The sequence below is a fragment of the Capra hircus genome, chromosome 1, assembly GCF_001704415.2.
Source record: "Capra hircus breed San Clemente chromosome 1, ASM170441v1, whole genome shotgun sequence".
NCBI lineage: Eukaryota > Metazoa > Chordata > Mammalia > Artiodactyla > Bovidae > Capra > Capra hircus.
In genome coordinates, this window is record NC_030808.1 from 58,889,713 (window position 1) to 58,915,212 (window position 25,500).

At 39.8% G+C, this 25,500-nt stretch overlaps 1 protein-coding gene across 13 annotated transcripts in view; it reads right to left on the reverse strand.

The window, feature by feature from the left end:
- The window catches only part of ZBTB20 (zinc finger and BTB domain containing 20), an 848,072-nt gene that overhangs the window by 152,909 nt on the left and 669,663 nt on the right, over window positions 1-25,500 (reverse strand). For all 13 annotated transcript variants that reach the window (XM_018040121.1, XM_018039867.1, XM_018040637.1 and 10 more), the window contains one exon: window positions 24,253-24,292. The gene's annotated coding sequence lies outside the window, so the exon portion shown is untranslated. The remainder of the gene's footprint in view (window positions 1-24,252; window positions 24,293-25,500) is intronic.

A 25,500-nucleotide genomic window follows, 5' to 3' on the forward strand; every position in this document is an offset into this window, starting at 1 on the left:
CAGTAGCCTGCACCAAGCTCCTCCGTCCATGGGATTTTCCAGGCAAGAGTACTGGAGTGGGTTGCCATTGCCTTCTCCAGGGAATCTTCCTGACCCAGGGATCAAACCCAGGTCTCCCACATTGTAGACAGACATTTTATGGTCTGAGCCACCAGGGAAGTAAAGTAGACCACACATAAATCCCTCAAATCTCTCAGAGAGACTCTGCTCTTGCCGCTGTGTCCTCTTTGTCTTTGAGACAAAGTCCTGATCTCCAAGCCCGGCCCCTCTGCTGCACTGTAGCTTCCTGTCTCCAAAGGCCCAGTTGAAATTTCACGGCTACCCAGTCAGTACCTTCATGCCTTATGTTCAAAATTAAACTCATGCTTTCCGCTCCAAGTCTGCTCCCATTCTTAGCCCTCTGCTTCTGTTTATGGCCCCACTTAGGCTCAACAGTAAAATGATGTCTTTGGTGCCTTCCTCTCCCTTGCTCCCAAATATACCGGATATAATTCTCCTTCTGCCACGTCTCATCAGTGTTTGCTGGCTCTGTTTGTTCCCTCTGCCCCTGCCCTAGTTAGGGCCCTCACTGCCTCTTCCTGGACTATTGAGATAGTCTCCTACCTGGTCTGTGTCCTCTGGTCTCTCCCTTGTCCAATCCATCTTGCTCACGGTGGCCAGATTCATCTTCTGAGGCACAGCTCTGAGGATGTTACTCTCCTACTAGAAGCTTTCAACAGCTCCCTATCGTCTACTGAATAAAGTCCAAACTCCCGGCCTGGTAATCAGGTCCTTTCATTTTCTGGTCCCAACTTATTTTTATCACTTTATTGCCCACTACTCGCCTTCACACACTCCACGCTCTAGGTAAACCCAACTACTCCTTTGCAGAGTCATTGCCATTTGATTCTTCTAACCTTCGCTCATGGTTTCTGAAATGTTCTTTTCTTCTGTCTGCTCAAGTCCTGCTTGCCTTTCAAGGCCCAAATTCAGCATCACCTCTTCTGGTAAAGCCCCCAGTTAGCCCTTTTCTGAACTACTGTAATACTAAATCTGTACTGCTTTCAGAGAGCACATCACTTTCTACTATGGCTTCCAGTGAAGTAGGCACATATCTCAGACCTGCTGCCAGATTAAAACTTCTCTGATGGCAGGATTTGTGTCTTGTTTATCTGTGTACTGCTGAGTACACACTGTACTGTACTCATTTACATATTTGTCAAGTGAATGAGTAAATGCATGGACTTTATGGGCAACCTAAGTGATGTTAGTTCCCCCGCCTCCAGTCTGAAGCAGATTAGAAGTAGCACATTAGAGAAGGAATGAGGATTAAGATGAGGCTGGCACAACAAGAAGAAACTTAATCACTAAAGAAGGGGAATAAAAACTATAAAAAGGAGACATGAGAACTAAAAATATTATGGAAGTCTGGGGCTAAATAAGCACAGAAACAAATAATCTTAGAGACTAAGGACCAAATAGTTAATGCCACATGCAACTGCTTGGAAACCACAAAACAATATTCAAATATACAGAATTATTTTTATACTTCCACATCCTCACCAGAATCAGTAGAAACACAACAAAATTGCTGTTTATTGATGATGACCCGCACTCATTTATAAAAGTATGAATTATGGTAAATATATTCTAAGGAAGCTAAATGTGTATATCAGTTTAAGATACTATATATTGAAACTTAATAAAAGAAAATATCTTTTGATAATGAAGAGGAGATTGTATCTGTTACGTGGGGTACTCTGTTTGTATAAACTGATTTCCATAGTGAAGTCAGATAAACCCTCTCCCTTTACAGACATATATTTTTCTAAATATAAAAAAATATTTTTTTATCATTAAAAATAAAATATGCTCATGATATACAATTTAGGAAAACAGAAAAGGGGGAAGATAAAAAATACAGTCTTCCAGGATCTATAACTTATTACTAAAAAATAGTTGTGATTACATAATATGTATAATTATGTAATTATTTATGCCATCCTTGAGTATATAACATAAATAGTCCACATTATTATAAGCTCTTCATAAACATTTTAATGATTCAAAAATTCTATCTAATGGATAAATCATAAAGCACTTAACCCAATTCCCTAGAGTTGAACATATGGCTTAATTCCAGTTTTATAACATAGCTATGGTAGCTCAGACAGTAAAGCGTCTGCCTACAATGCAGGAGACCCGGGTTCAATCCCTGGGTCGGGAAGATCCCCTGGAGAAGGAAATGGCAACCCACTCTAGTGCTCTTGCCTGGAAAATCCCATGGACCGAGGAGCCTGGTAGGCTTCAATCCATGGGGTCTCAAAGAGTTGGACATGACTGAGTGACTAAACTTTCACTTTTATGTCTAAGAAGATTTGCCATGAGCTGATTGTTGAAGTTAAGTGAGGAATTCATGAAGGTTCACTATGATGTTTTTTCTACTTTTGTATATGTTCAAAATATCTACAGTGAAAAGGTAGAAAATGTTTATAATAAACATTTTATATACAATGTTTTTTATTTGTAACTATTTTCTTAGCTTAGATGTTAGTACTAGCTGCCTTGTTCAAGGTCTGACTCCATCATTACCTAGTTATGTAATTGTAGGCAAACTGCTGATGTGTCCTCTGCTTCAGTCCCCATCATCTGAAAAATGGGTTTAATAACGGTAACTGATAGGGCCTGTAGTTGGAGAAGGCAAGGGCACACCACTCCAGTACTCTTGCCTGGAAAATCCCATGGATGGAGGAGCCTGGTAGGCTGCAGTCCATGGGGTCGTGAAGAGTCGGACACGACTGAGCGACTTCACTTTCACTTTTCACTTTCATGCATTGGAGAAGGAAACGGCAACCCACTCCAGTGTTCTTGCCTGGAGAATCCCAGGGACGGGGGAGCCTGGCGGGCTGCCGTCTATGGGGGTCGCACAGAGTCGGACACGACTGAAGCGACTTAGCAGCAGCAGCAGGGCCTGTAGTAAGGATTATCACATGACAAGATAGGCTTCACATGCTTTCCACAGCACCTGGAATGGTGTTAGTGTGCAATAAATATTACCTGGAAAAACCAAAATGCTGGTAGTATAATTACATGTGTTGTGGTTATAAAAAAATCATCATATATAAACTGAGAGACAAGCCAGAAATAACACACTGAAGTATTCATCATGGCCATCTCCAGGTGAGGTGCTTATTCTAAAGATAGTGCCAATGCTAAAATAATTTAGACTCTTAACTACCATTATGGAGCACTTTCTGTGTGACTGATACTGGAACAAATGTTTCACATGTTTTATCTCATTTAATCTTCACCAGAATTCTTGGGAGCAATTACTATTACTATTCTATTTATATAACCAAGGAACCTGAGGCTTAAAGATTAATTAACTTGCCCCCAAGGACATAAGAATAGACAGGGCATGTTGTCAAACACAGGTCTGAACCCCTGGAATTCATCCCTAAGCTACTGGGAATGGCCTTTGGACCTTGATCTTTTTGTAAAGACCTCAGTGTTTCTAATCTTTATCCCTCAGAGGCAGATTTAAGCTTTGGACAAAATTTTGGCCCAACTTTGGAAGTTAAACTGGACCTCTGGTTAGAGCACATTTTCTTTCCTTTTACTTTCGTTATTATTTAATTTAAAAAATGTATTCTAGAAAACCATTTAGACAAGAAAAAAGAAGTCTTCCACAAAATTAGCTATTTTTAAATAAAATTTAAAAAATTATTTTATTTTAATAAAATAAGCTATTTTTAAAGAATGCATATCTCATGGTCCAAAAAAATGAATATGCATATTGTTGTTCAGTTGCTAAGTCATGTCCAACTCTCTTGTGACCCCACAGACTGTAGTCTGCCAGGCTCCTCTGTCTGTGGGATTTCCTAGGCAAGAATACTGGAGTGAGTTGCCATTTCCTTCTCCAGGGAATCTTCCCGACCCATGGATTGGACCCATATCTCTTGCGTCTCCTGCATTGGCAGGTGGATTTTTTACCATTGAGCCAACTGGGAAGCCTGAATATACATATTAGTTTACAAAGATTTCCCACTGGTTTGATTAAATTATGTCCACTGGAAAATAATTATCAAACACACACACACATATGCACACTCTTTTGAAAACTTATAAAGCGGTCCATATTACATATTTCACTTTAAATATATAATCTCTAAATGTGTATGCATATGTGTATATGTGTAAGATACAGACAGTGAACGTTTGAATTTAGAGAATGCTTCAAAAATCTGAAAAAGGTGGTTTTCTACGGATGTTATGAGAAATTAAGTCACAGGAAGTCTTAACTTTAAAAAAGTGGTCAGATGGCAAATTGAGTCTTTCACTTTGGGTCTCAGGAGGCTACTCCTGTGCAATGTAATCTAGATGTTGTTGTTCAGTCCCCCCAGTCGCGTCCAGCTCTCTGCGACTCCATGGAGTACAGCACACCAGGCCTCCCTGTCCCTCACCATCTCCCAAAGTTTGCCCAAGTTCATGTCAATTGCACGGGTGATGCCGATTAGTCTAGATAAGAAATACCAAAGGGAATGCTGCATCTCCTCTGGCTCAGACAGCACATTTATGCCTCTGTATTATAAAAAATGTGCCAGCTCTAGCAAGCTCACAGTACTGAGCAAAGTGCTACAGTTACAGCTGGGAATTTGTCTTTCAGGACTGGCTCTATTTACTGGTTGGTGGTTTTTGTTTTTGGTTTTTTTTGGGGGGGAGGGGGGTGTCTATTTCTCCCTGGGGGTCCCAATGGACTGTTTTTTTGTGGGGTATGGTGATGAAGGAGGGAGTTTTTCTGAGTTCTATTTTGGATTTTGGTGAATAGGAAAGCAGGGAATTTGCCAGCCTGTTACTCAGTTATACTGAAACACGATGCCTCAGATTTGGAGCACAGAAGGTGCTGAAAAAATTTTCTGAGGAGGTCTTGAAATATCCACGCCTGTCTTCAAGGAAGGACTTGTTTCTCTCAAAAATCACCCAGTAAATAATAGAGTACGTTGTTGCTATGTCTCTTCCCATAAAGGAAGTGGCCCCCTGAGTCCTATCCAAAGGCATCACACTCGAAAGGAAGCCATTATGATATTGAAATTTATGCTATGTTCTTTAATTTCCAAGAGAGTATTAAGAGGAATATGCTTGAGTGTGGGCCTTCTTTACAAAGTCACTTCTACATATGTGCACTGTTAGGAGTATGGGCTGCAAACGTTTGAACAAGCTGTATTTCCATATTTGCATTGTCCAGTCTTTTTTCGTTTTTCCTATTTTCCTGAATATGCCCGAACATATGTGTACAAACCTACAATTGCATGGCCACGTCTACGCGTGTTTCCAATTCCATAGTATCTTCAAATGGTTCGGCTTTCTAGAAACACAGCCACATAATTTGTTTTGATTTGAAAAACTGCTCGGCAAATGCATGCAGGTCATAATGGCAGGTAACAGACCATTTATTGAAGTGCTGAAACAAACAGAAAACAAAGTCCAGGACACCATCACAGAGCTGCGCTTCCCTTGTGAGATCCTCTCGGTTGAGGAAGGTTTGAGGGAGACAATAATAAAACAAATACCCATAGGCTTTTCAAACAGTAACAACCAGTTCAGGGTTAGCAGTGTTTCAAGACCTTGATGGGACAATGAGGTCCTCAAGCTTTGCTCTCAGATGCTGGATTGCTGCTTAAGTAGCCTTTATCATTTCCCCCCTAATTTTGGTTGAAGATGCCCTTGAAATTAGATCATATTTGTTCCTAACAAAGCATATGCATATTGTGGCATCACTCTATAACCAAAGATTGGTTTTTGCTCTCTGAAGAAAAAAATTCCAACAACCTTTCATGCTGAGATTTCTCATGCTAGTTCTCAGCACAGAAGTGATTTTTTTTTTTAAGTTGCATAAAGCCTAGCAAGGTTTAAGTTTTCCCAGCAAGAAGAAAGTGTTTTTCAGCTGTTAAATTTTTCAGATGCTTTTTTTGAATTTGGATAAAACTCAAAAATATGTTTGTTTTAAAATGTAAACCTTTTTATGTACAGAGGTTTGCATATAGAGAAATGTTATTACTATGTTTAAAGGTACTTTTGAAATAAGGAAGTCATGGGTACTTAAATATAACAGACCGTATGTTGCTTTATGGACATTTCATTAGGTGCTAACATAAATATGCTGTTCTGGAGGACCATGGAGCAAGGTTTGCTGGTGGGATCACCTATGACATTGGTAGTGGGTGTATTTCTGTGTGGGAGCAAATGATGGCCAGGTGTGGACTGAAGAGCATCCTTCCAGTCAGCTGGTATGCTTTCCCAAGACCCTTTGCCCCAGTTGCATGGCACCTTTTGGCCCTAAACTTGCTTGATTCCTCAGCTTATTGACTGGGCCAAAGTTGAGACAGCATATGGTATTTTAAGCACAAAAATGAGGAAACGCATTGAGGTCTCGATAGAGAGGCAGAGATGAGGGTAAATCATCAGAAGGCCTGCTGTCTGCCTATTTAATGGGTCTCAGTTCAGTTCAGTTGCTCAGTCGTGTCCGGCTCTTTGCGACCCCATGGACTGCAGCACGCCAGGCTTCATTGTCTATCAATGGGTCTAGTCACTCTTCAGTTATAAGCACATTGAAGGTATGCTGAATAGAAAAATATATTATCTTGATCTACCTGTTTTTTCCAAACATTTTTACTCAAGACTCACAGTAAGTTCATTTTACATTGTGATCCAGTGATTGTTTACATACATGAATGGAAATACATGTACACACACAGGTACTACACAGACACACACACACACACACACACACACACACACACACACAGGGTTCCAGAGACAGAAGGTAACCAATCTACCCACATTTTAAACCTTAGGATTCTTCATAATTCTATTGTATTTTAAAAGATATTTTATTGAAGTTGATTTACAATGTGTTAATTTCTACTGCATAGCAAAGTGATTCAGTAACATATATATACACATGTATGCTGCTGCTAAGTCACTTCAGTCGTGTTCGACTCTGTGCGACCCCATAGACAGCAGCCCACCAGGCTCCCCCGTCCCTGGGATTCTCCAGGCAAGAACACTGGAGTGGGTTTCCATTTCCTTCTCCAATGCATGAGAGTGAAAAGTGAAGTCGCTCAGTCGTGTCTGACTCTTAGCGACCCCATGGACTGTAGCCCACCAGGCTCCTCCATCCATGAGATTTTCCAGGCAAGAGTACTGGAGTGGGGTGGTACATATATATATACACACATTCTTTTCTATTGTGGTTTATCACAGGATATAGAATAGTTCCCTGTGCTATACAAAAGGACATTGTTTTTTATCCATTCTGTATATAATAGTTTGCATCTATTAATCTCAAATTCCTAATCCATCCTTCCCCCTGCTCCCCTATCCCTCTCCTCTCTATAGAGTATTCTATTGCTTAGAAAGTTGAATATCAAGGATGAGAAATTCAGCACACTTCAAATTTCTAATCAAGTACTTTCCAAGATTAAGAAAAGTAACTGATCTCTGGTTTAGTCTTTGAAATGCCAACAAAATTTACTTTTCCCTCATTCATTCATAATTTATTCATTCTCCAAACATTTATTGACAGTCTGCTATATGCCTTACGTTATATACCTGCAACTGGCCTGTTTCTAGGCCAGTTACTTCACAGTTTCTTTAGAATTTATGGCAGGGTTGGCCAGATAATTCTCAAAAAGGAGAATCTTCCAGAGTAAAACAACTTGTTCATAGTGCTTCCCATCTAGCACCTAAGAGTTCTGATAGCTTTTCTCCTAACCTCTTATGGTAAAACATCAGTCTATTTTATTTACTTTACATATTTAATCCTAATTTAAAATGTTGAATGCAGCCATGAGGCTTAACATAAGTATATTTGAAAATAACTTTTGCATAATAAGGTCTTCCTCATATATATGTGATACATAGAGGCTATTTACACAAATTTTCCATGCTACAGATATGCAGAAAGCTGACTGTTACCTATTTTGTAGTTGTTTTGAAAATAAATGTGCTAAAGCATGTGAAGTTCTAAGAAGCAAAGTAAATAAAGATTATCATACTAGTATCTCCAGAGACAGTGTGTCTGCTTTTTTCTTGTTGAGGGCAGTATATGTACAATAAGAAGACAAGTTCTAAATATTTATTACCAGACCCTCTTTAGATGGCCGTGTCCTTCCATTCCAGTAGAAAGCATTATGGAAGTACAAAGCTGGAGCCCAATTCAATTACTTGCATGGCTCTTCCAGGAAATGGTTAACACTGTAGACCACGGACTTAGAAAATGCAGGGGACTGATGATACACACAGGTGGAGGAGACATGAGTCTCTCTCTCTCTCTCTTCATCAAGTAGGTCCTAATTCAAGGTTGCGGAGTTGCTACATTTTAAGAGCAAAATGTTTTGAGGCTTTTAAGAGAATTTCAAATGAATTAACTTTATTTTGGGAACTATGATTTGGGAATGATTAAAGTATTACAGTCGGATATTGTTTCATAAACATAATTATAGGCCACCTTTTTCAAAAGATCTCAATAACTCAGTTTTTTTATGGGTATGGTCAGTTGCCTGCCTAAAGTGATTCCATCTTCCAAAGCATGTTACTTTGCACAAATGACAGCTGGCATGTGGATATTGATGCAGAGAAAGAAGGAACTGCTAAGGTTGTGGAAGTTGGGACTTGGCAGGCTTCAAGCACGGAGGGCAAAGGCGCCAGAAACATGGGCAAACAGCTTAAAATTGTCCCTTCTTATGTTTGTGCATTGTTTCTATATGGAAAATTACATTTCTCTGAGAGTATATGTGTAAATATGCATCTGCTAGTGTTTTGGCAACTCTAAGTTACCTAAATTAGTTTTGATCAACACTGTCGGATTTTTAAACCCACCAACGTAATAAAAGCAAGTTTAAAAAAACACAAACAAATCCTACAGTACATTGTGTGCTGTGCTGTTCCAAGCCTCAGTTTCAAGACAAAAGGAACGCGAGACTTTGTCATTCGCTAGCTGTTAATAATCAAGAGAAGATCTGCCAGACAAGCTCTTCGAGGGCTCTGTCTGTCTGGACCAGGTATATACTGAAATACACAAAGGGCTTTGCAGGGGGAGAAAAATGAGTGTTCATGGACAATGATGCAGCTTTCTTAATTAAGATTTTCATTACTGATACATATATTAAGTTCTGCAACTGCAAGAGCCAAAGCACTGTCATGAGCAGGTAGATGTCCCTGATTCCATCTTCAGGCAGTAAAGCTAAAACATATTAAGCGTGCACCCAGCAAATGTTGTGGGAGCCAGGAGAGCTCCAGAAATATTCCTGTTGAATGCAGAGAGGCCCCATTAAAAGCAAATTTGTAATGCATCTAATAGGCAGGAGAAAAGCCCATACCAATAGACTGTGTGCTCATGTGTTCCTGTTCGGGATTGCTTTGAGCGTCCAGCCACAGCAAAAGGTAGCTGCAGCTGACCTAGAAATAATCCCTACAAGCACATCAATAGCTCAGGCCTGAAAAGCACCTTTGATCTTTAGGTTTTCTAATGACTGTTGTTGAGAAAGGAAATAAAAGACTGAATTTGGGGTCACTTTTGGAAGATGGCATAGACTCCAGTCCACAGCTGGCCCTGACTCTGTCCCTCTGGGTCACTCTGTCTGTTTTCCCTGGATCCTCAGGCTGGTCCACAAGTCAGTGTGGTCTGCAAGGGTGTACCGGTCCCAGGAAATAATCTGACTGTGGTGTGGAGAAATCTTTCTTCTTAGATCAAGTTATTTTTTGCTAAGAGATGAGAGGAAATTAAACCCTGCTCAATCCTAGAAATGGATGAATATCTAGAGTACATGTTTTTGATTACATCTTGACTAAAGCCTAACTTGTTTTAGAGTTGCTGGCACTGTTAATGTGCACCCAGCTCTCCCTTGTTTTTCTGGCTTCTAATTACATCCCTCCTTATTTCAACTCTGTCCCCTTGGGAAGTACCCGTAAAACTCTGATCTACCCTTTAAAAAAGGCCTCTATCTCTTGGTCATTGCTAAAGAGGAAATGATTATTAGACACTGGACTTTATGAACGATCATTGTATCACAACAGTCAAAAATTGTACATTCATATCTTATTAGGTAAAAGCATTTATTTGGAATTTAAACATAGTCCCTCATTTTCTAAAATAGAATAAATCAGAATCCAACACCAAAATCACTCAAAAGGTAGTCTTTAAAGTGTTTTCACTATAGTTCTTCATTGTCTGGGGAAAAGGGGGAAATTCCCAATAATTGTGACCAGTAAGATTTCTCTTGGATTCCTGCTCCAAGATTCAGATCTCTGAAGTAGTTTTCTGAATGTTAGTGTACATTTCTGAAATTTGTCTCTCTAAATATATTAGAGAGTTGGAGTGGAGTGGTGAACACACAGCCTACTGTGAGGTGGCTGACCTCTGTACAGATTATAGATAGGAGATGTTCATGACTGGTGATAAGATGACCAAGAAATTGACCCTTTGTATTATATATAAATAAATAAATAGAGATAGATAGATTGTTATAGACACCTTTTCAACAGATACTTCATATATTTTGGGAAAACTAAACAGTATTAAGATTCTTTCTAATCTTCATTGAAAAAGTGGTATTATTAAAACTGGTAGACTGGTAGTCATATAGGCCCGAACACATTCTAGGGAAAAAAAATCTACATTTTCTTACTCTCCTTCCCAACATTTTGTGATTTTTGAGGTCCTCTTTTGCATCTTCATGTTAATTTTTTTCCACCATGTTTATTACTGCTTTCACAGAATTTTTAAAAATTAAAAAATTATATATATATTTAAGTCACTTTGCTACACAAAAAAATTAACACAACATTGTAAATCAATTAGGCTTCTATATATATATATATATATATATATGTAGGTCACTTTGCTACACACAAAAATTAACACAACATTGTAAATCAATTAGGCTTCAATAAAATAAAGAAAAAGTGGTAGAGGAGCATGCAGAATCTCTTGTGAAGAACCAGTGTAGTACTATTCGAGTTTAATGATGATGGAAAAAGGAGGGGGAAAAAAATCCCAGAAAATGATTCTAATCAGAGACTTCCTACTACTTCTCTTATGCACCCTTGACTAACTTATAAGGACCAGAATGAAGGACATTGCTAGAGGATTTAGGTGTAATTTTTGCTCAATTTCTCTCATGAAACACATGCTTCTCGCATTCAAAATATAGGATTAACTTTAAATTAGAAGTGATAATTACTTCCCAGGTACCAAAAGTCTAGAAATTTCCAGGGGGGAACTAAAAGTGGAATCAGTTTTAGCTTACTAAAAGTGTGAGAGGTTAAGGTGGCCATTCTAAATAAATATCTGGAAATGATTCTCTGAAATAAGATATTTCTGATTTATCTTCAATAACCTCACATTAGAAGAAATGAGAAACAGAAACTACAGAAAGAATGCAGAAAGAATCTAATGAAAGGGAAAAAAACCCTTAATTTTATCACTACAAATACCTCTTCTACAAGAAAGTAGAAAGACTCTTTGACTAAGTAGGTGGTATATGTACCATTGTTGTTGTTGGACTCAGTGGCTTGGTTGTGTCAGACAGACTCTGCTACCCTTTGGACTGTAGACTGCTAGGCTCCTCTGTCTATGGGATTTTTCAGGCAAGAATACTGGAGTGCCCTCCTGCAGGGGATCTACCCAGGGATCAAACCCATGTCTCATGCACTGCAAGCAGATTCTTTACCACTGAGCCATTGGGAAAGGCCATTTGTACCAAACATCTATATAATGTATATCCTACGCATACACCACTGCCCAGCTTTCAATCAGCAATGATGTTTGGCGAAGAAAAGGGTGAGAAAGAATGGAGGGAAGACTCATGCTAATAAACAACACAACACCAATCATCATTATTGGATCCTGCTTGGCCTCTGAGTATAGGCCGTGTTATAGAGGCTGGGGTATAACATGTGACGTTTTCTAAGGGCATCAATAAGAAAGTTAAACATTCGGCACTCTGAGCCTACAGTATGCAGTGCCAGCCTTTAACTGCTCCAGGGGCATCACTGAAACCTAGCCGGCAGTCACGTGCTCCCACTTCTTGGGCAGTTTCACTACTCAGGTAGAGGAGTTATTTACTAGGCCTGGTTCCTACCACTTGCCTCAGCTTGTAAGTGGCCTAAAGGAGCGTCTGTACAATCTTGAACATGATGGTTTCTTTTCTACTTCCCTTCTGGACACTGCCTAAGGATTTAAGGAACTGCAGATGACTTCTGGACATGGTTTTTCTTTAAAGACGTAGAAAAAATGCCCCAGAGCACATGGCATCCCTTATCATCTGCAAATGAACTTTTTGTGCTGAAGGCATGCTCCAATTACCACTCAGAACAGTGCTGCACAACTCCTGCCCCTCAGAGAGACTTGGGGTACACATGCCGGGAGCCAGATGCTCACTATCCCAAAACACAGGGAAGATGCTCTTGTGAGTTTGTGCTGGGAAGGGCAGGGGCGGATGCTGTCAGTGTGGCATTTCTGCCTCTTAGCGTCTTTCACTTTCCCTGAAGTTGCTGAAAAATATTCCATTTCATTAAGTATGTAGTAATACACAAGGGAGTCAGAGAGAGGGAAAGGTAGAGGACACTGATGACATGGCCTCTAGCACTTTATTTATGAGAACATCCAGAAATCTCTATCTACATCTGGTAGAAGAATAGTGTCAATTCTGCCCTGGAGACACAGATCAGGCAGTGTTGCTAGTGTGTATTTTTCCCTTCCCAATAATTTACTGATTCTGGAGTCTGATGGCAGAGCTCAGATGATCACTTTCACATTCATATGAGTGAACAATTAGCCTGTCCCTTTGGGGGAATGGCGATGTCAAATAAACACGTATGAAACCAGGGGAAGTACTGACTGTCCCTCACCCAGAAACTCTGCTGGTCTCCCGAGTGGTGCTTCTCTCCCCACAACTTTCCCTGGGAGAGCGGTGAGGATGGGGGGTGCCAGCAGACCACAGAAAACAGTGCTAGAGGCGACCTCACAGGACAAGAGGGGGCACTGCCTTTGCAGCAAAGGGTGAGACTGAACAACAAAATGCTTGTGAGGCTGCTCATTTGCCCTTTGCACGTTTTTACTGTACTATTCACCTTTTCATTGTTGATCACATCTACTTTTAAAATATTAGGGATATGTCACAGTATTTCCCCAGGTTTTTTTTTTTTTAATACTGTTCATCATAGTGATTTCTATCTTCATGTAATAAAATGTAATATTCTTTTAAGTTTTCAGATGGGATTGTATGCTTGGAAAAAGCATCTTGTACCCCAACTTAAAAACATTCACTTACATGGCAAAAAGTACAATTGACAATTACAGAATTAGTGAAGATGCAGAGAAATGGGCAGACTCTTTCTTTGCTGGTAGGGGTATACATGGCTTTCCCTAGTGGCTTAGCAGTAAAGAATCTGCCTTGCAATGCAGGAGGCCTGGGTTTGATCCCTGGGTCTGGAAGAGAGCATGACAGCCCACTCCAGTACTCTTGCCTGGAGAATCCCATGGACAGAGGAGCCTGGCAGGTTACAGTCCATAGGGCTGCACAGAGTTGGACTTGACTGAAGCGACAAAGCAGCAGTAGCAGCAGGGGATATACGTTGACACAATTTTGCTGGAGGACACTTAAGCAGCAGATAAATTTTACTTTGGCAGTTCCACTACTAGAAATTTACCCTAAGGAAATTATCAGGCAAGTGAATTAAAAAAAAATGCATATATGTATAGAGATGGTTACTGTAGCATTGTTTAGTTAGAAAAAATTTCCAAATATCCTAAATGTCCATCAGTAAGTGACTTATTCAATAAATTACCCTCTACTGGAGTACAATGTGGCTGTCAAAAAGATAATGTGGATCTATATTTATTATCATGGAAAATGCCTGTTACAATGAGTAAAAAAGCAGATTGCAAAACAGCCAGCAGATTTTCCTTTTATTTTGAAAAGAGAAAGACAAAGAAAAACAGACAGATAAGTAGATATTTTTGGAAATATATTCCCCAAAGTGTTAACTCTCTGGGTGGTGAGATTTTGAATGGATTTTTTTCTTTTACATCATTACTATAACAAATGCAAACCAAACTAAATGTATACTTTAGAAGCAAAGAAAAAAAATAGAATTTGAATTTTAGGGAAAAAAGCTTAGATAAATTCTGTAACAACTACTTAAAAATTCAAACATGAGTTTCATAGTCATTAGCAATTAGTAACTCTCTGAATAGGGTGACACTATTGCCTGACCATTCTCTTGATGGATGGCATCACTGCCTTCCTCAAGTTTCCTCCAAGTTTGACAATTCAGGTGACGCATTACATCTTAAAAGACTTCAAAGTATAAAAGCTCACATACTGGAAATAACCCAAATATCTATACCTAGGGCATTGTTAGGAAAATTCCGGGAGTTTTATATGATAGGAAACTATTCAGACATTTTGGTGGCAGTATGCAATTACACTGAGAAGGGCTTACATAATATTTAGTAAACAATAGAATACAGCCTTATACATACAGTATATGCTCAATCATGTTAAATTCAGAGAAAAGACTAGAAGGTGATCTAAAAAATTGTTAATAATCACTTTTTATGTTTAGTGGGATTGTGAATATTTTCTCCATACTTTCTTAATATTTTACAATAAGTGTGAATTATAGAATCATGAAAGAAGTTAACTATTAAAAAAAAATACAGCTGTGTTGCTCAACAGCTGGCAAATTTTATCCCAGATGTATCTACAGTTGAGTTTTGAGTCAAATGGTCTTAATGTCATTTCCTAAAGGAAATCTAGTAGAATGGAATGTGTTCAAATAAAGGAAAGCTGTCATTGCCACCACCTCTTTGCAAGCCACCACTTTATAACAGAATAAATCTGAATGGGGAATCCTAGTGCTATTGGCAATTAGGAATTTACACATTCTTCAGGTCTTTTTTATATCTTGTTTTATGCTACTAGAAGCTGAAGTTTAGTTAATCTTTAGTACTCTGAAACGTCTCCAGGTCTGGAAGCTATTTTGGAGCCTGCTGGCATAGGACACCATTAGCAATGGAGGCTCATCCATTCATTTAAAGTGAGAGTTCCCTAGAGTAACAAGGGTGAGCTGCTATACCAGGTCTTCTATAGATCATTAGCTTTCTTTCCCTTTTTATCCGTCTCCTCTCTTACCTACCCACTCTTCCTCACTCCATCTCTTTTCCCAAGAAAATTAATTAATTAATTAATTAACAGTCTATGTACAGTTAGATGGAAGCTCTTAAAATTCAGAGAAAATTCACCCAGGACCAATACCACACTTCAAGTAGATGACCTAATTGTTCCTAAATGATCATGTGTTAGCAAAATGATGATGGAAGAAATCAGAATTGTCACTTACATATGTATGTTGTATATTAGAGGCTTGTCAATAGGGCAGAGAGTAGATATTGAGTGAGAAAGCAAGAATATAACTAGGTAATGCCAGAATGGGAGGAAGGAGAAGGCAGAAAAAGTAGCGGCGTGGATTTCTGTGTCTTTTGGCAAAGGTTATCTAATCACCTGTTCTTGGCCTTTTGGACTAGATATTAGCCTTTAAACTAAACTAGACTGTTTTTTCTATACGAAACACAGTGCTTTGTGCAATGTAGATGCTCACCAGAGGCTTAGAGGATTGAACAGAGCCCCTTTACTGCCTTTTCATTCTGGCCTCAGATTGGATCAAAAAGAAACTAAAACCCATAATATCTTTTCATGCTTATTATGTAAAATTCCACCCTAATTTGAACTAAAAGGCACATCTTCTCTAAGTTTCCACCTTGGTCATTGAACTTCTGGAGAAAGTCACACAAGACAGAATAGGCACTATAAAAACCCACCAGACTCACCTAGGCCTTCTGCACAAGGAGAATCCCACTGTGTTCTTCTGGTCAACCTGCCATCCTATTTGTCCCAAGAACTATTTTAAACTTCTACTTTCCTCAAATCTCCTCCTCACTTATTCTTGGCAGCACCTTGCTCCCTAGGAGCGACCATTTGGGACACCTCTCGGCCTCTCAGTACCAAGCCTACACACAGCTTGCATCTATCTCTACCCTTCCTTCTTCTTTCTTGTAACTATGGGAGAGATGTTCCTCCGTCTATCCTTCTACTTGTGCTCAGGACCCCGTGTCTCTGTCCATACCAGGAACCATCCCTTCAACGGTCATCCTATCCTATTATCGCTCCTACACACTGAATCTCTCCTCTCTACTGTATTTTTCTAAGCGTATAAAAATGCTAAAATCTCCATTCCCTTCCAGAAACTTCTTTTCACCTCACCCCACCCGCCCACATTCCTAAGATATTATACCAGCTCATTTTCTTTTCCTTTAAGGTAATATGTCCAAGACTTACCCACATTTGCTCTGTTTCTTCACTTCTTATGCTTTCCTCATCCTTTAACAAATAAGTTAATGCTTCTACCTCTTCAACAAGCCACCTTTTGCTAAAGTCAACAACAACCTCCAGACTAATATATTAAGTGATATATTTTTCAATCCTTAACTTACTTGACTTCTCAGGGGTCACTATTGACCACTCTCTTTGAAACACTTTCTTTTTTTGGCTTCTGTGTCAATGTTTTCTGATTTTCCTACTATCCCTTAGCTATTCCTTCTGAGGATATTCACAGCCTCATTTTTCCCTTCCAGGTGATTAAATATTGAGTTCTTCAAGTCCCAGTTTGGGCCTTCTTCTCCATCTAACCTTGTCCCTAGGCAATCATCATCCATGCCAACAGCTTCTTTTGTCTTCACTTTACTTCTGAATTCCAGTTGTATATATTCATCTGCACACCCAACATGATTACTTCTCTCTATTGAAAGCATTTGACACTAGACATCTCAAAAACAGATCTTAACCCCAGTTCTCCTCTGGTCTTTCATAGAACCCTGAGTGGCACCATCCTTCATATTTTTAACAAACATAAAACCAGTCGTCACTTCTTTCTCCTTCATCTCCCACATACAATCCATAGATTTGTTTCAAAATTGCACATTTCATTTCTGAATTCTCTCTCAGTCGCATTCATTTTGCTTCCATTCCCATCGTCTCTACACAAGTCTATTTACTACTATAGTCTCCTTACTTTTGCTCTTCCTAAGCCATTTACCACAATGAACCTAGCTTAATTTTTTAATTTCCGGATTATGGTAGTTTATCTTGTAATTGTAAGAGAGAATACAGAAAGGTCTGGTATGCCCTCTACCCCTCTCTCACAATGGCCCAATATAATATCTTAAACTATAGTACAATATCACAATCAGGAAACTGACATTGGTACAATCCATGCACCTGATTCAGATTTCACTCATTTTACATACACTCATATAAGTGTGTGCACGTTGCTCTGTGCTATCGCGTCCTTATGTAAGATTTGCATGATGGCCACCACAGTCAAAATACGGGACGGCTACATCCTAAGACTATTTCGGGCTACAGTTTTGTAGCCACAGTCAGCCCCATCTTCCCTAACTCCCTAATCACTGTTATTCTGCTCTCTATTTTATAATTTTGTCATCATAAGAATGCTATATAAAGGAAATTGGCTTTTTCACTCAGTGTAACATCTCTGTTATTAATCCAAGTTATACATATCAAGAGTTCACTGCTTCCAAGTGTTGAGCAGTTCCATGGTTTGGTCATACTATGGTTTAACCATTTACTGATTGAAGGACATCTGGGTTGTTTCCAGTTTGGGGCTATTGTGAGTAAAACTGCCATAAACTTTGTTATCTGTGTGGATATGTTTCCATCTGTTTGGGATAAATGTACAAGAGTAGCAAGATCTTTTTAGAATACAAAATTGATCATGCCACTTTCATTCTTAAATGCGCTTTTCCATTGCCCTGAGGCAGGTCCTTAACATGTCGTCAGAGATCCTGACATCTACAGGCCCTGAATTATCTCCTCAACCTCAGAGGTCAGCTCAGAGTCACTTCCTCAGGGAAGTGTCTTCTGTACTTCCAGACTCACTTAGATCCCTCTCCTATATTGCTTGTAGAGGACCTGGCACTTTTATTTCACAGCAGTAAGCACAGCTTGCAGTTATAAGTTCTTTTGTGTGACCATTTGATTAATGTCTCTCTCCCATCCCCCAGATTGTAAACTCCAGCAGGGCAGAGGCTCTGTGTGTTTTGCTATTAGGTTTTCAGCACTTAGTAGACATTCACTTTGTGTTTAATGAAATTCCACCAAGGATTTTAAGACAGATAGTCTTGGATTCAAGTTCTGTCTCTGTTACTTCCTAGGCATTCTTGGAAAAAAGTTATTCAAACATGCTAAATATCCATTTCATTTTTATAACATTATATACTTAATAAGAGTAGTTTAAAAGGTTAAATCATATAACCATTAAAAATATTTTGTCTAGTACCCAAAGAAAGGCAAGTACTCAACAAATTTTATCATTAGTTTCACAAAAGATATGAGTTTTTGTTTTTGTTTCCAACTTGGGTTTAGTTAATTGTCTTCATTTCTTGCTTGTTCCTGGGATTCTGATTCTGGTAATTTTTAAGAGTCTAAAAAGGAACCCTCAGTTTAGAACTCCAATAATTCTATGACAGCTGGTTTCAACCTCAGGTATGTCCCCTTAGGCATTTGAGAGCCTTATTTGACCTCGTGACTCTGGTTTCCATTTTCATAAAATACTTCTTCCTCTTGTTTCCCAGCTTGTGGATCTTAGGGTTCCCAGTTTACATAAAGAAGTTTTCTAAACATATCTTGCCTCATTCCTTATGCTAATACTTTTCCATGGAGGAGAATCATCTTGTTGGTAAGGCAGCCCTTGGTCCCTGTTTCTCAGTTGGCTGGGACTTATCTACTGAAGTTTCTGAGTTTTTCTCCTTTCTAGACTGCTTAGACTAGTGGGAGTCAGCGACCTAGAAAATCATTACTGTTATGCAGATCCAGATTTTCCCTTGGGAGGAAGACAGTCAGTGAGCCCCTTCTATCTCTCATACTAAGTTCTGTCCTTCCACCTAGACTTTAGCAAAAATTTTGGCTCCCCAGCTATCAGTTTTTTATTTTTCAATGGGTTTAAAATTTGAGTGGGGAAAAACTGCTTTTTATTGTACCCCTTCAAAGAATCCTACACTTAGGTTTATGCTTTTGCTCGGGATATCATTTCTTTACTTTTCCTTTCTTTCTTTTCTTTTTTACATTCAAGCCATTTTTGAAGACTAGCTAATTGGGAAGCCTGGGGTGCTGCAGTCTATGGGGTCACAAAGAGTTGGATACCACTTAGCAACTGAACAACAACAAAAATCGCATTTTACACGATGTTTTCCAGCCCATAAGTTTTCTTTCATGAATGAAATCCTATAGTACTTATTGGAGTATCATTCCTTTTGGAATTGTTATTATCTTATGCGCATATGGAACACTCAATAGTATGGCTTCTTTTCGTAACTCAATTTTAAGTTTCTTAAGAACACACAAGGGCAATGTGCTTGTTTATGTTTTAACTCTCCACTAAACATGACTCTGAATCCTAGCTTGTGCTGTGTTTTCATTTTAGTAATATACTCCCCCATTTCCTTTATGAAAAGCTTATGGGAAGCATTGTTTAATAGATAGAAAGGCTAAAGGGAATGGAAGCAGAGAGAGGTAATGCTCCTGGCTGCGGTAGACTGGTCTGCAGTGTGTTTTGATTCTCTGAATCAAAGATAGAAAAAAATAGCCACTACTACTACAGGGAAAATAACATGAGGAGGAAGGGTCCTGAAAATGATATCTGAGCAATGAAAGACAGTGAATATTTTAAAGATCACTGAATTTAATTTATTCAACCTAAATGCATAAAAGTACAGGTGGGGACATTATTTATGCAGGTATATGCAAATCACTTTATAAAATAGGCAAAGCCCTTCTGCTTTTTATAAGTTGCCAAGGTGGTTCCTGATATTTTAAAAGCTATGCACCTTTCATGTAATTTCCTAAGACTTGGAATCCCTCTATCAGAATCTCATAGTCATTGTCGCAGCAAGTTTGTTTTTTTTCTCTCCTCTGGGACATTTACAAGGCTCTCATAACCATCATAAAAAGAGTGGTTTCCACAGAGATGTGACTGGAAAAAATCACTTGGAAATCGCTGAGGAGCAAGTCACAATGTTCAAAGCAGAGAACATAGGCTTTGAAAACATGAACCCATCTGACCTCTTGAATTTAGAACAGTGAATTCCTGAGCTCTGAAACATGGGGCCCGGCTGTGCATGCCATATTGGTGCTATAAGACTGGCAGTAGGTTGGCTGTGGCATGGTCTATTTCAAACTCCTTCACAGTGCCCAGTGCTGCATGTTCCCAGATGACATTTGGTTGGCAGAAGCTGGGCCTCCAAAGCTGGCAGTCTGGAACGCAGCCCACTGTGTTTTGACAAACACATAATTGACCATCTGATCACCAGCCTACGTTCTGCACTCAGGTCACTGAGGGGACCTGGGCTTTCAATAGGTCCCTTACTCCTTATCTTGTTCATCTCCGCAAACATTTCTCCAGAAAGTAATACAGAGAAGACTTATGCACACCCACACATATCTTCCCATTTGCTAAAGAGAGCATGGCACATGCAACAGAAGCCGCTGAAAACCTCCTTTAAATTGTCCTGGCAGCCCAGCGCGAACAAGAGAAAAGCACACTTACGGTGAACTCTAATTCAGAAGGAAGGAACAAATATCCGGCATTGTTTCAGCACTCGGCTGTGCATAAGTTGCAATTCAGTTCAATGGCTTGGAACTTCTTCTCAGAAAAGGGCAGCCATGGGAAAATGATAGGAACTGGGGCTTTGATTGACGTTAGGAGGATCTTATTAAGAACTGGTTTCATTTTCAGGTGAAAGAAGAGAAAAGCCAGACTGGCAATGTCCCCTCCTTCTTGGCCTGCCAAGGCCACTATGAGAGGAGGAGATACATATTTCTGGAGACCAGTAGGCCCAGTTCAAGTTGAGGTCTCCAGTGAAGGGATTGTAAGGAACATTTCACCTGAAATTTGGCCCCACACAACATGTGAGCCTTCATCCAAGAAGGGGCCAAGCCAGGCTGGCGTTAGGCAAACACCAGTGTCTATGCAGCACTAGCCAGTGGCCTCTCCTCTCCTTTCCCAGCCCCACTGCACAGTTGAAGCCCTTGGTTTTCATCTTTGACCTGCTCTCCCTTTTCTCCGTCAGTCACCAGACTGCTCTTTTCCTAAAACATAAATCTACTTAAAATTCTTCAAAGCCTCACCAAGCCTGTTACTTCAAGTCCAAACTCCTTGCTCAGCACACAAAGCCTTCCATGATCTGCCTCCTGCTTACTGGCCAGCCTCATCACCTTTGAAAGGATCTCCTTCAGTCACGAAACTTGAGCCGAGAACTCGGAACCTGCCTGCTGTGTGTCATCTCCCTGCTGCATGTCACCTCCTTTGCGCTCTTTTTTTCTGATTATGATCTTCTGTTGTTTGCCCCTCCCTGGTAAACTACAGTTGACTCTTCAGGCTTTTAGGTTCCGCTTGGGCACCTCCCTGTGCAGGTAGGTGCTCCTGCTTCTTTTTCGTTCCCTTGCTACATCTTGTATACACCTCCATTCCAGTGGCCATCACATGGCATGGCCTTTATTTATGTGTATCTCCCTATCAGGCTGAGATTTTTAACAATGGGGAGCATTTCTTATTTATTTAGCAGTTCTTAAAACCGAGAATAGTGACTGGTTTTCCATAAATGTTTGTTGACTGAGAACTGAATAAAGAGCCATACGTGATAATCCATCAAAACCTAAGCTAAGCAGTAGTATTAACTTCTACAAGTAGGATAGGAGCCTCCAAGCAATCCAATGAAGGCAGAAGACCCCAGTAGTAAGGCACTTTGGATGGTTATCACTGGGTGAAAGGAAGAATGAGGGGTTGAGGGTGTGATGGAGGAATGTCTTGTTAACAGAGAAGGTAGGCAGTGAATTTTCAGGCTTTTCAACATTTAGTTTTCAATATGGAAAGGTCCTTTCTGAGAATGCATCTGAGTTTGAACTGCGGACAGTTCTACATTTTAAGAACCCGGTTCTCAAATAGGGTGAGTCTGTGCTATCTACTTCAAGGCAGCATGTCAGGTCATGGAGGGCTCCTTTCTGCTCTGCTAAAGATGAATGGGATGAAACACTTTCGGGGGAATGTCTGGAAGCTATTCAGCTCCTATTGAAATCTATGTCAAAGACTTTGGACTAAAGGCAGTGACAAGGAGAAAAAATTCGAACAGGCAGAATGTTGCACCTGCCTGGAGAAGGCCATTCAGTGGCACTAGGAGCTAGAAGTGCTAAAGGATAATGTTTTCACCTGTCCCCAGGGAACTTTTCTTCCCCTTCTGACGGGCCCCTGGGGCACCACCTCCGGAGCCATCACCTGTGTCTGTGGGCACATGAGGTCAGCAGAACTGTCACAGGCCCTGTCACCCTTGAAATAAAGGCAGTCTCTGGATTTGAAACAATCTAAGCAAGCATGAAACCTGGCCTGGGAGGTGGGAAAAGGTTAGTGGGTACATGGATGGGCTCTCAGTCTATTCCAGGTCATTTGCTCAGCCACATCTCTGGTTAAAACTTGGATCTTTCTAGAAGCTGCCAGATTGATGGTTGATGTAGTATAGAATCAGTTTCACATTTTCCTATGAGCCAGGCAGGGCCTTTCAATTATGTTTTTTATCTCAAAGGTCTCCCCTCGATTTCTAATCTATGACCCAGGTCTCCAGGCCCCTGAACTGCTTGTGTCTGAAGCTTGCCCTCCAGTGCTGACGTCATAATAGCTGAGCCGGGCGGGCAGGAGTGCACAGTGCTGACTCATCCCCGGTGATGTGAGGATTAATGCCTTGTCTAACACGCAGCTATTATGTGAACTGTTTTTACACAAAAGAACTGTAACAAAAATGATTTGCCAGTCAGAGGACTAGAAATACACAGTGCTAGGTAACTGGAGTAGGGACAGAGAGATGTAAAGTGGTAACCGCAAGCATGAATGCCGACACCCTCCAAAGCACTGACAGACCCACTCTATCAACACCGAGAATGAGGAATAACAAGACTTGTCAGGGGCAGAGAGGACCCACCCCTGCTGTATAAATGCATTACACACAGCACCAGTCTTTGGGGAGTTTAATCAATCTCCTTTCTCTGTCAAATAACTGTCACTTTAGACTTTAGCCTTAGCATCCTTTGGAGGATATTGCTCCCCTAAATATATTTGCAACTCGCTTCTAGGAATGTGAGTGGAAGCCACACACAAGCGAAAGAGCCATGGGAACTCCCTTCCTGTGCAAATGCTTGCAACACAAGAAATACCTCACAGTGCGAAGGTGTCAGTGAAGCGAGATAGAATGTTGTGAATAGGGGACAGTGTTCACCAGGGAGTGAGAAGCAGCTGGCAGGACACTGATAATATTTATCACGTGAGGTGACTGCTACTACCTGTAACATTACTTGGGTAGTGCCATACGCAGTGCCTTTGATTATCTGGGTTCATGGCCCCAGAATCTCTTTCAAGCAGCTCGAGGTAAAATTTATCCAAACCAACTCAGTGCAGCCTAATTTGGGCTTTAAATAATAAATATTCTCTCTTTTCACCTGAAATCAAGTTATTATTTTTCCCCAAATGACTTTCCATCTTTTCTAAAAAGAGAATGGTACCTTCTATAAACCTCCTAGCATATGTAATCCTGGATTTCTCTCTTTTTTTCCTGGACTTTACAATTTCACAGGATTTCAGCCTAAGTGACTGAAGTTTTATACTTCAGTCTTATACTTCCTGTAAAAGGATATTAGAAATTTTGTACAAAAAATGAAACCTCTGATCTAGAAGTTGAAGTGAAAACTACTGAACCTAGAGATGGTGTATAACTGAAGAATAAATAATTGCCCATTGATTGACAGCAGAGCAAAAGCCCAACTGTTGCTGGTATCTGACTGAAGAATGTAAGCTGTAGTCTAGAAGAGCAGTGACTTTTGCAAACAGCAGCTGTGGCCAAGTCAAAGGCAGTCTTTATATAATACAAGTCCAGTGGCTTGGGCTGCTGGCCTTTTCAGCCCCCTCATGATGGCAACTACTACTATCACCAAGAGCATCGATTCCAAACATGAAAGAAGCTAATACACAGTGAAGACGCCCTGGAAACCACAACAAATTCAACTGGAAAACATGCCAATAAAGACTCAAATTTCCCAAATCAGGCACTTTTTTTTTTTTTTGAAAAGTGAAGAAACCATTTTTACTTACCCAAAGAGAAGGGGCAGGCCACAGGCTGATGGTCAAGGAACTGAAAATCAAAGACAAAACAAGGAATTAAAAATAAACCCAATGATATTGTGGAGAGAAGGAAAGCAAATTAAGTTTAGATAGGACTTGTTGCTCCTAAAGCATGAGCAGTAACAGCCCATTTTGTCACCTGGAGCCCAAGATTCAGGACTCATAAAATGTCCAAAGATGTGGCCTCTTGCTGTTTGATCAGTGTAGAAGGGGTGGTAACCTCTTTCTTTGTCAGCTTTATTCTGATCAGAATCATATGAACATTTTCTAGAGTTGTGCTGTTCAATACAGTAGCCACTAGCCATATCTACCTATTTAAATGTAAAATACTTAAAATTTAAAAAAAAGTAAATGTTTGGTTCCTTGGTCTACTAGTCACATCCCTAGTGCTCCACAGCCACCTGTGGCTGGTGGCTGCCTTACAGACAGACCATTTTTATTGTTGCTTAAATAGCTATTGGGTAGCACATGAGAACAAGTAAAAGCTTTACTATGTTGTACATGACAAATCTTAGCTAATTTTGACAAAGATGAATCAAACTCATAGACTTTGTTTCTTTGAAGGGTAGACTTCGTATGTTTCATGCTTTGGATAAATTCAAAACCTCCATGTGCTGTCAGTCATTAACTGACAGTAGTTACTGCCTTGTCTGCTGCATAGCACCAGGCTAGGAATGTGCCCTCTGACAAAAGGATTTTAAACAAAAGCATCTGTCCCCCAAAATGCATTTCTAATAATAAAAACTTCAGTTTTCTGCTATACATCAACATGAATCAACATAGGCAGAAACCAACATAATATTGTAAAGCAATTATCCTTCAATTAAAAATAAATAAATGTAAAAGGCGGAAAAAAAAAACCAACTTCAGTTTTTGGGGGAGTTGACCTTAACAGTTTCTCATTCTGTATTTCAAGTCTGACAATTTTCGTTTGTAATCATCAACACACAAGCCAAATAAGCGATTAATGGACTGGCCTGCTCACTATTGTTTTGATAGCTTTTCTTACAGAGAAATAAAACTGAAGTAATAGAAGATTCAAGAGAATAAACCAAACAAGGATGCTGAGAAGACAAAGCAGGTCTCCTTATCCCACCCCACTCAAATATGTCAAGGACTTAAAATATGCTGGTTGAATTTTTGTGTCTCTGACACTATGGTTTTAGCCACTTCACATAAGGCCTCCAGAAAAATGCGAAACAAACTGTATTAAAAAAG